Consider the following 7793-nt stretch of genomic DNA (forward strand, 5'->3'; position numbering starts at 1 on the left):
CCGTCCCATGATCTGTTCCGATCTAGCGACGAACATACGACACCTCCGCGTTCAACACACGTACAGCTCGACGATGATCTCGACCTTCTTGATCCAGCAAGCAAGACGGAGAAGTAGATGAGTTCCCCGGTAGCGTGACGACGCTCGAGTGGTGGTGATGATCTACTCCTGCAGGGCTCCGCCCGAGCTTCGCAGAAATCCGATCTAGAGGTAGAACTATGTGGTCTAGGGTTGAGTTGCATGTGGCAAAAGTTGTCTCAAATCAGCCCTAAAATACCACTATATATAGGAGGGAGGGGGAGGAGGCTTGCCTTGAGGGCCAAGACCTCAAGGGGTGCGCCAGCCAAGGAGGAGGAGGACTCCTCCAAATCGGTTTGGGGAATGAGGAGTCCTCCCCTTCCTTCCCACCTCCCCTCTTTCCTTTTCCCTTTCTTTTCTTTTTGGTATTTCTTTAAGTGGCGCCATGGGCCCCTTGGGTTGACTCCACCAGCCCACTAGGGACTTGTGGCGCCACCCTATGGCCTTGGGCTCACTCCCGGGTGGGTGGGCCCCTCCCGGTGAACTCCCTGAACCCATTCGTCACTCCAGGTACAGTGCCGGAATTGCCCAAAAACCTTCTGGTAACCAAATGAAACCATCCTATATATCAATCTTCGTTTCAGGACCATTCCGGAATCCCTTGTGACGTCCGTGATCTCACCCGGGACTCCGAACAACATTCGGTAACCACGCATATAACTCAACTATACTAAAACATCACCGAACCTTAAGTGTGCAGACCCTGCGAGTTCGAGAACTATGTAGACATGCCCCGAGGCACTCCTTAGTCAGTATCCAATAGCGGTACATGGATGCCCATATTGGATCCTACATATTCTCCGAAGATCTTATCGGTTGAACCTCAGTGCCAAGGATTCATATAATCCCGTATGTCATTCCCTTTGTCCTTCGGTATGTTACTTGCCCGAGATTTGATCTTCGGTATCCGCATACCTATTTCAATCTCGTTATCGGCAAGTCTCTTTACTCGTTCCGTAATACAAGATCATGTGACTTACACTTAGTCACATTGATTGCAAGGCTTGTGTGTGATGTTGTATTACCGAGTGGGCCCCGAGATACCTCACCGTCACACGGAGTGACAAATCCCAGTCTTGATCCATACTAACTCAACGGACACCTTCGGAGATACCTTTAGAGCACCTTTATAGTCACCCAGTTACGTTGCGACGTTTGAAGCACACAAGGTATTCCTCCGGTGCGAGTGAGTTATATGATCTCATGGTCATAGGAATAAATACTTGACACGCAAAAAACAATTGCAATAAAACGACACGATCAGTATGCTACGTTCATAGTTTGGGTCTAGTCCATCACATGATTCTCCTAATGATGTGATCCAGTTATCAAGTGACAACACTTGCACATAGCCAGAAAACCTTGACTATCTTTGATCAACTGGCTAGCCAACTAGAGGCTCGCTAGGGACATTGTTTTTGTCTATGTATCCACACATGTATCTATGCTTTCATTCAATACAATTATAGCATGGATAATAAACAATTATCATGAACAAAGAAGTATAATAATAACTAATTTATTATTGCCTCTAGGGCATATTTCCAATACTTGCGTCTATGAAGGACCATACTCACTTGGATAGGTCTTCATGAAGTAGGCGATCTCCTTGCCATTACAAACTTTTTGGTTCAACTCCACATGATTTGAAGGCTCCCAAGCAACATCTAACCAATCTAGGAGACACCACTCTCCGAAATGTAATAGATGTGGTATGGATGATGAACTCCTTGCTCTAGTGCTTCAAAAGATAGTCTCCTCAACAATCAATCAATCTCTCACAGAATTTGCCTTGGTAGAAGAGATTAATTGGGTGAAAAGCAACTTGGGAGGCTAGAAATCAAGATTCATATGGTTGGAGTGGAAGATCTTGATTTCAACACATGAGTAGGTGGTTCTCTCTCAGAAAATGAATGGTGGAAGTGTTTTCTTGTTCTCAATACTCTCTCTTTGAATGAGAGGGAGGTGGAGGGGTATATATAGCCATCTACAAAAATCCAATTGTTACAACATTATTATCCAACTCGGTGGAACCGAAGTGAAACCTCGGTTACACCGACTAGTGCAAAATGTCCTAACTTTTGGCGTTTCGGTGAGACCAATACAAAGCAATTCGGTGAGACCGATTCGGTTGGCCTAGACAGTTCCAATGACAGAAAGACTCAAAAATTCCATTTTCTGTCAAATGGACACCAGCAAGATGGTCACTGCTTTTCGGCTATATCGAAGCAAATCTCAGTTGTGCCGAGTTGCTAGGGTTTTGCTTGGGTTCTGTCTAAGGAAAACTCGGTGCGGCCTATATGATAGAGGCGAAGTTGTCCGTGTCTTTCGATGAGATCGTGGGTATCGTTTTGGTAGAGTCGACTTGGACGATCCGACTACGAACGTGTGAGGACGTCGCGCCTTAGCAATCGCTAAACCAACTCCGAGAGGTTATTGACCACGCCGGAGCACGATCACCTGACCACGAAGGTCTGTTTCCTGCACGCAAACGAAGAACAAGCAAGAAACTAAGATGCAATCAAGATATTGTGAATATAAGAGGAAAGCTTTATTCATGAAGGTGGGGTTCTCTGACGCCTTTGTGTGGTCGTAGAACTCAAAGAAAGAACGCAAAGTTGCAGCTGTGGCGAACTTGTAATCTAAACAAAACCCAAGTCTAAACGGTGCCCTAAGGGCTGTATATATGAGGGAATAGAGAGGCAATTTCGTGACCCTTGGAGGAGGGGTCCGAAAACAGCCCTAAACTCGGTTTCCCCACACACACGGACTCTAAAAATAGCCTATATTATGGTATTTCGAAATTACATGGGCCTGGCCCAAAAATAAGGTGGCGCAACACCTATAATAGCCTATGGACGAAATTTATAAAGTGGCGTCCTGAATATTTCGTCCAAAGCTTTCATGCTCTCCTTATGGTGGCTTTAAAGAGCGAAAATCACTAGTGGAAGCTCCATTGTTCTCTCCCGCGCGTGCACCTTCTTTTCCATGCTTGATCCCGCTCCAACGGATATCCTTCTTCTCCATGCTAGGTCCGTCATTCATGAGCACAACAAAAGTATCTAACTTAGGCAACATCATATGTTCATGAACATTAGAAGTATTCCCAAGAAACGAAAGTACCTGGTAATTCAATTGGCGTGCACGAGCTCTAGTAACTGGTCCAGTATGTATAGCAGCTGGGGTTGTGGGTGTAACAATGGTGTAGATGTCCTCATCATCCTCCCCTTCTTGAACTGAAGTCGTCCTCGACGGAAGCTCATCTTCCTCACCCAAATATGGCTTTAAATCTGCAATGTTAAAAGTGGGACTAACCCCAAAATCTGCAGGCAGCTCAAGTCTGTATGCATTATCATTTATTTTCTCTAACACTTTGAAAGGACCATCAACACGTGGCATTAGGTTTGACTTGCGCAAATCAGGAAACCTATCCTTACGCAAATGCAACCAAACAAGATCTCCAGGTGCAAAGACAACATGTTTTCTACCCTTATCTCCAGCAAGTTTATATTTAGCATTCATGCGCTCACTGTTTTCCTTAGTTAACTCATGCATCTTTAATATCAAATCAGCATGTTCTTTAGCATCAAAATTAACCTTCTCCGAAGATAGAAGAGGTAACAAATCAATAGGTGCACGAGGTTGGAAACCATACATAACTTCAAAAGGACACATCTTTGTAGTAGAATGCAACGAACGATTATAAGCAAATTCAATATGAGGCAAGCATTCTTCCCAAGTTTTAGATTGTTCTTCAGAACATCCCTAAGCATAGTAGACAAAGATCTATTGACTACTTCAGTTTGTCCATCAGTTTGGGGGTGACATGTAGTACTAAAAAGCAATTTTGTCCACAACTTAGCCCATAAACATCTCCAAAAGGCTAAGAAATTTAGCATCATGATCTGAAACAATCGTATTTGGCACACTATGCAAGCGAATAATTTCAGGAAAGAACAAATCAGCCACATTAGCGGCATCATTACTTTTATGACATGGTATAAAGTGTGCCATTTTTTAGAATCTGTCCACGACAACAAATATGCTATCCCTCCCCTTCTTTGTTCGAGGTAAACCCAAAACAAAGTCCATAGATATATCCTCCCAAGGAACACTAGGTACAGGCAAAGGCATATATAAACCATGAGGATTGAGTCATGACTTAGCTTTTTGAATTTGCAAGAGCTCCCCCTAAATCTGTGCATTATTTTGAATTTGCATTTGAATGCAAATGCACAATCGATTAGGATATTAGGCCAGTCTTCCATGTCACATACATCTTGATGGTGTGCATAAAGGATATGAATGGGTTACAATGCACATAACACCAAGCAAATGAGTGAATGATCATCATATGAATATCACAAACATATGAAGTAGTAACATCAATCACAAAGCGTATGATCAAATACAACAAAGTTTAAGACGAACAAAAGTTGTGCCAAATGTTTTCAAAGTCAAGAGAAGCAACCAAAATGCAACATTCTCTTTCTCCGTGTGTCTCTCGAAGCCCTATGATCTATACAATTTCTCCCCCTCTGGCAACAAGTTACCAAAAAGCTCGAAAGTATAGAGCTAAACATCATTATGGGCATGATCTCCTCCATGGGGCGATGAAGCTGCTCCGATGGTTGTGTAAGGAGTCTATAGAAGAGCGTCGACAAAAGCTTGTGTAGAAGTCCTCTGGGTTGGTGGAGTGGACACTGGAGGTAATGAAGGAAGCACTTCAGATGTAGCAGTAGGTGGAGGCACTGAAGGTTTTGTCTCTGTAGCAGCCACATCAACAGATCTGACCCGTGTCCTGAACTGAGCAATCACAGACAGTGTAGGGCTATCATCATCATCTGAGCTAGGCATAGGCACTTCATCTACCTCTTGCTTCAAACCATTGACTCTGGTGGTCAGTTTAGTCACCTTTTTGTCAAGTTCATGGATTTTTACCTCCACTGTCTTGTCAAGGCTCTTCTGGTTCTGCAGTAGCTCAGTTATGTTCTTCTCCATCCTCTGGGTAGCACTGACAAGATAGTCCAACTGATCATTTTTTGTCTTGAGGACTGGAGCACTAGTGAGACTTGCTGCTTCTGCTTGGGCCTCTGCCCCAAAGTCTGCATGTGTAGTAGATGAAGTGGGATGAGTAGGATCCATCACCACAACATTATCCTTGAACTTTGGCTGGAGGGGCAGGCATGGTCGATCAAGTAGATATTGCCTATTTCCAATCATGGAGTTGATGAGCATTTGGATGTATGGAGCATATCCACGTGATCTCTTCTGATCAGCATCAGTCCTCTTGTTGGTCTCAATTATGAGATCCATCACTCTGATCCTGGTGTGGTTGTCCACATGATGCAGCATGTTAACCGAGTATCCACGAATCAACTTTATCATCTCCCGATTTGGGCATCAAAGTGTGCCTCAATATGGTGTTGGAGGTAGTCAATCCCGCTTGCAGAAAATACACCGAGCCAAGCTTGTGAGTCTTCACATACTCCTTGGGAATTGGTGTGTACATGTTTGCCATAGAATTGTGGTTCATTTCGGATTCAGAGTACACCAAGTATCTCTCCCGCACCTTTGGGACTCCTAAGATGGTAGCCCACTCATCAATGGTTGCCTAATACATGGTGCCTTCTGTCATCCATACTATCCTTCCATCTGGATATAAATGAGCAGTGGAGTAGAATTGCATGATGAGCTCATCATTCCATGCAGTCATCTCTTTACCTTTGAACTCATCAATGTCCAACATCTTGAAGTTCTCCTGGACATGGGGGAAGTAGTCCTCATTGGACTTGATATACTCCCAATCAACATACCTCATGTCACTCACAACTGGGTTCTTGTCAAGCAAGACAGACTCATAGAATCCTATTGTTCCTTGATGTGAAAGTGAGTGCCAATAGTAGTTCCCCTTGTGGCAGCATATGGATCATTGTATCTCCATATCCTCGGCCCTTGGCCCTTCCTCTCCTTCATGTTCTCAGCAACTAGGTGATAATCATTATGTTCTGGAAGGTGGGGCGTGAGCTTCCTCAACACAACCACATCCTCATCATCATGAGCATCTCTAGAAGTTGAACCCTTGTTCTTATGTGCAACTGGAATATCTCTGGTGGTCTTCTTTGGCTTGGGGCAAGCCTGCTTGGCCTTGGTGGGAGGCTTAATGGGCATGACATCTGCCATGAGCTTCCTCTGCTTAGAGGAAAGAGGGTTTGTGTTAGGGCATATTTCTCCCTAAGTGGTTTTAGTGATTGATGACAATGACCGTGCGGACTAATCATGTGCATTAATCATTTTAGATAAATCATGTCTAGGCACAAGACGATTCGATGCCCCTCGAAGTCTCTCGGGGATGGTTGCTTTCTACGTTTCTCTTTGGTGTATTTGAGTCGTAGGAAAGCCATACTATTAAGAGGGGGTCCGCGTCGGAAATATTTGGGTGGAATCATCACGTACACATTTATAGTGCACCACCTTTGCCTTGCAAAAATGGAGCTCCAACCTTGTATTTCATGCATATAAAAAAGTGCTAGTAGTAGTACCGCTCTAGGGGCGGTAGTAATTTTTTACTATCGCTCCATGAGCGGTACTACCGCCCTCGGGGCGGTAGTAGTTTTTTACTACCACTTCGTCGGACTTTTTGCGCATCCTTTCCCCCACAGTAGTAGGCACGGTAGTATTTTCTTACTAACGTTTTTGGTGAACAGCCGAGCGGTAGTACCGCTTGGCTAGTGTAGTTGGTGGGTGGGTAACGGTTGGATTGTACCCCCCACTATATATAGGTGTCTTCTTCTGTGAGAAGCTCACCTCTTACCTCCCCAAGCTCCATTGTTGTTCCAAAAGCTTATTCTTGCTCGATCTCTCTCCCTAGCCAATCAAACTTGTTGATTTCCTAGGGATTGCTTGAGAGGACCTTGATCTACACTTCCACCAAGAGATATTTGATTCCCCCCACTAATCCTTGCGGATCTTGTTACTCCTGGGTGTTTGAGCATCCTAGACGGTTGAGGTCACATCGGAGCCACATTCCATTGTGGTGAAACTTCGTGGTATTGTTGGGAGCCTCCAAGCTTAGTGTGGAGATAGCCTCAACCTTGTTTGTAAAGGTCCGGTCGCCGCCTTCAAGGGCACCAATAGTGGAATCACGACATCTCACATTGTGTGAGGGCGTGTGATACGTCCATTTTGCATCATGTTTTCATGTTGATATTTATCGCTTCTTTGGCTGTTATTTCACTTCATGGTACAATTCTTATGCCTTTTCTCTCTTATTTTGCAAGGTTTACATGAAGAGGGAGAATGCCGGCAATTGGAATTCTGACCTGAAAGTGGAGCAAAGTTGAGATACCTATTCTGCGCAACTCCAAACGTCGTAAAAATCAACGAGGATTTTTTTCCGGATTTATAAAAAATACTGGGCCGAAGAAGTTCCAGAGGGGCGCCAGGGGTTGGCCACAAGCCTGCACGGCGCGGCCAACCCCCAGGCCGTGCCATGAGGGCTTGTGGGCAACCCGCTGGCCCACTTGCCCCCCTCTTTTGCTATATGATGGGTTTCGTCCAGGAAAAAATCAAGGAGGAGGGGATACTTTTCCACCGCCGCAAGCTTCTGTATCCGCGAGATCCCCAAACCAACGGAGATAGCCACGAAAAATACTTTTCCACCACCACAAGCTTCTGTTTCCGCGAGATCCCATCCGGGGACCGTTCTGGTGCCC

Source organism: Hordeum vulgare, chromosome 3H, assembly GCF_904849725.1.
Source record: "Hordeum vulgare subsp. vulgare chromosome 3H, MorexV3_pseudomolecules_assembly, whole genome shotgun sequence".
Classification (NCBI taxonomy): Eukaryota; Viridiplantae; Streptophyta; class Magnoliopsida; order Poales; family Poaceae; genus Hordeum; species Hordeum vulgare.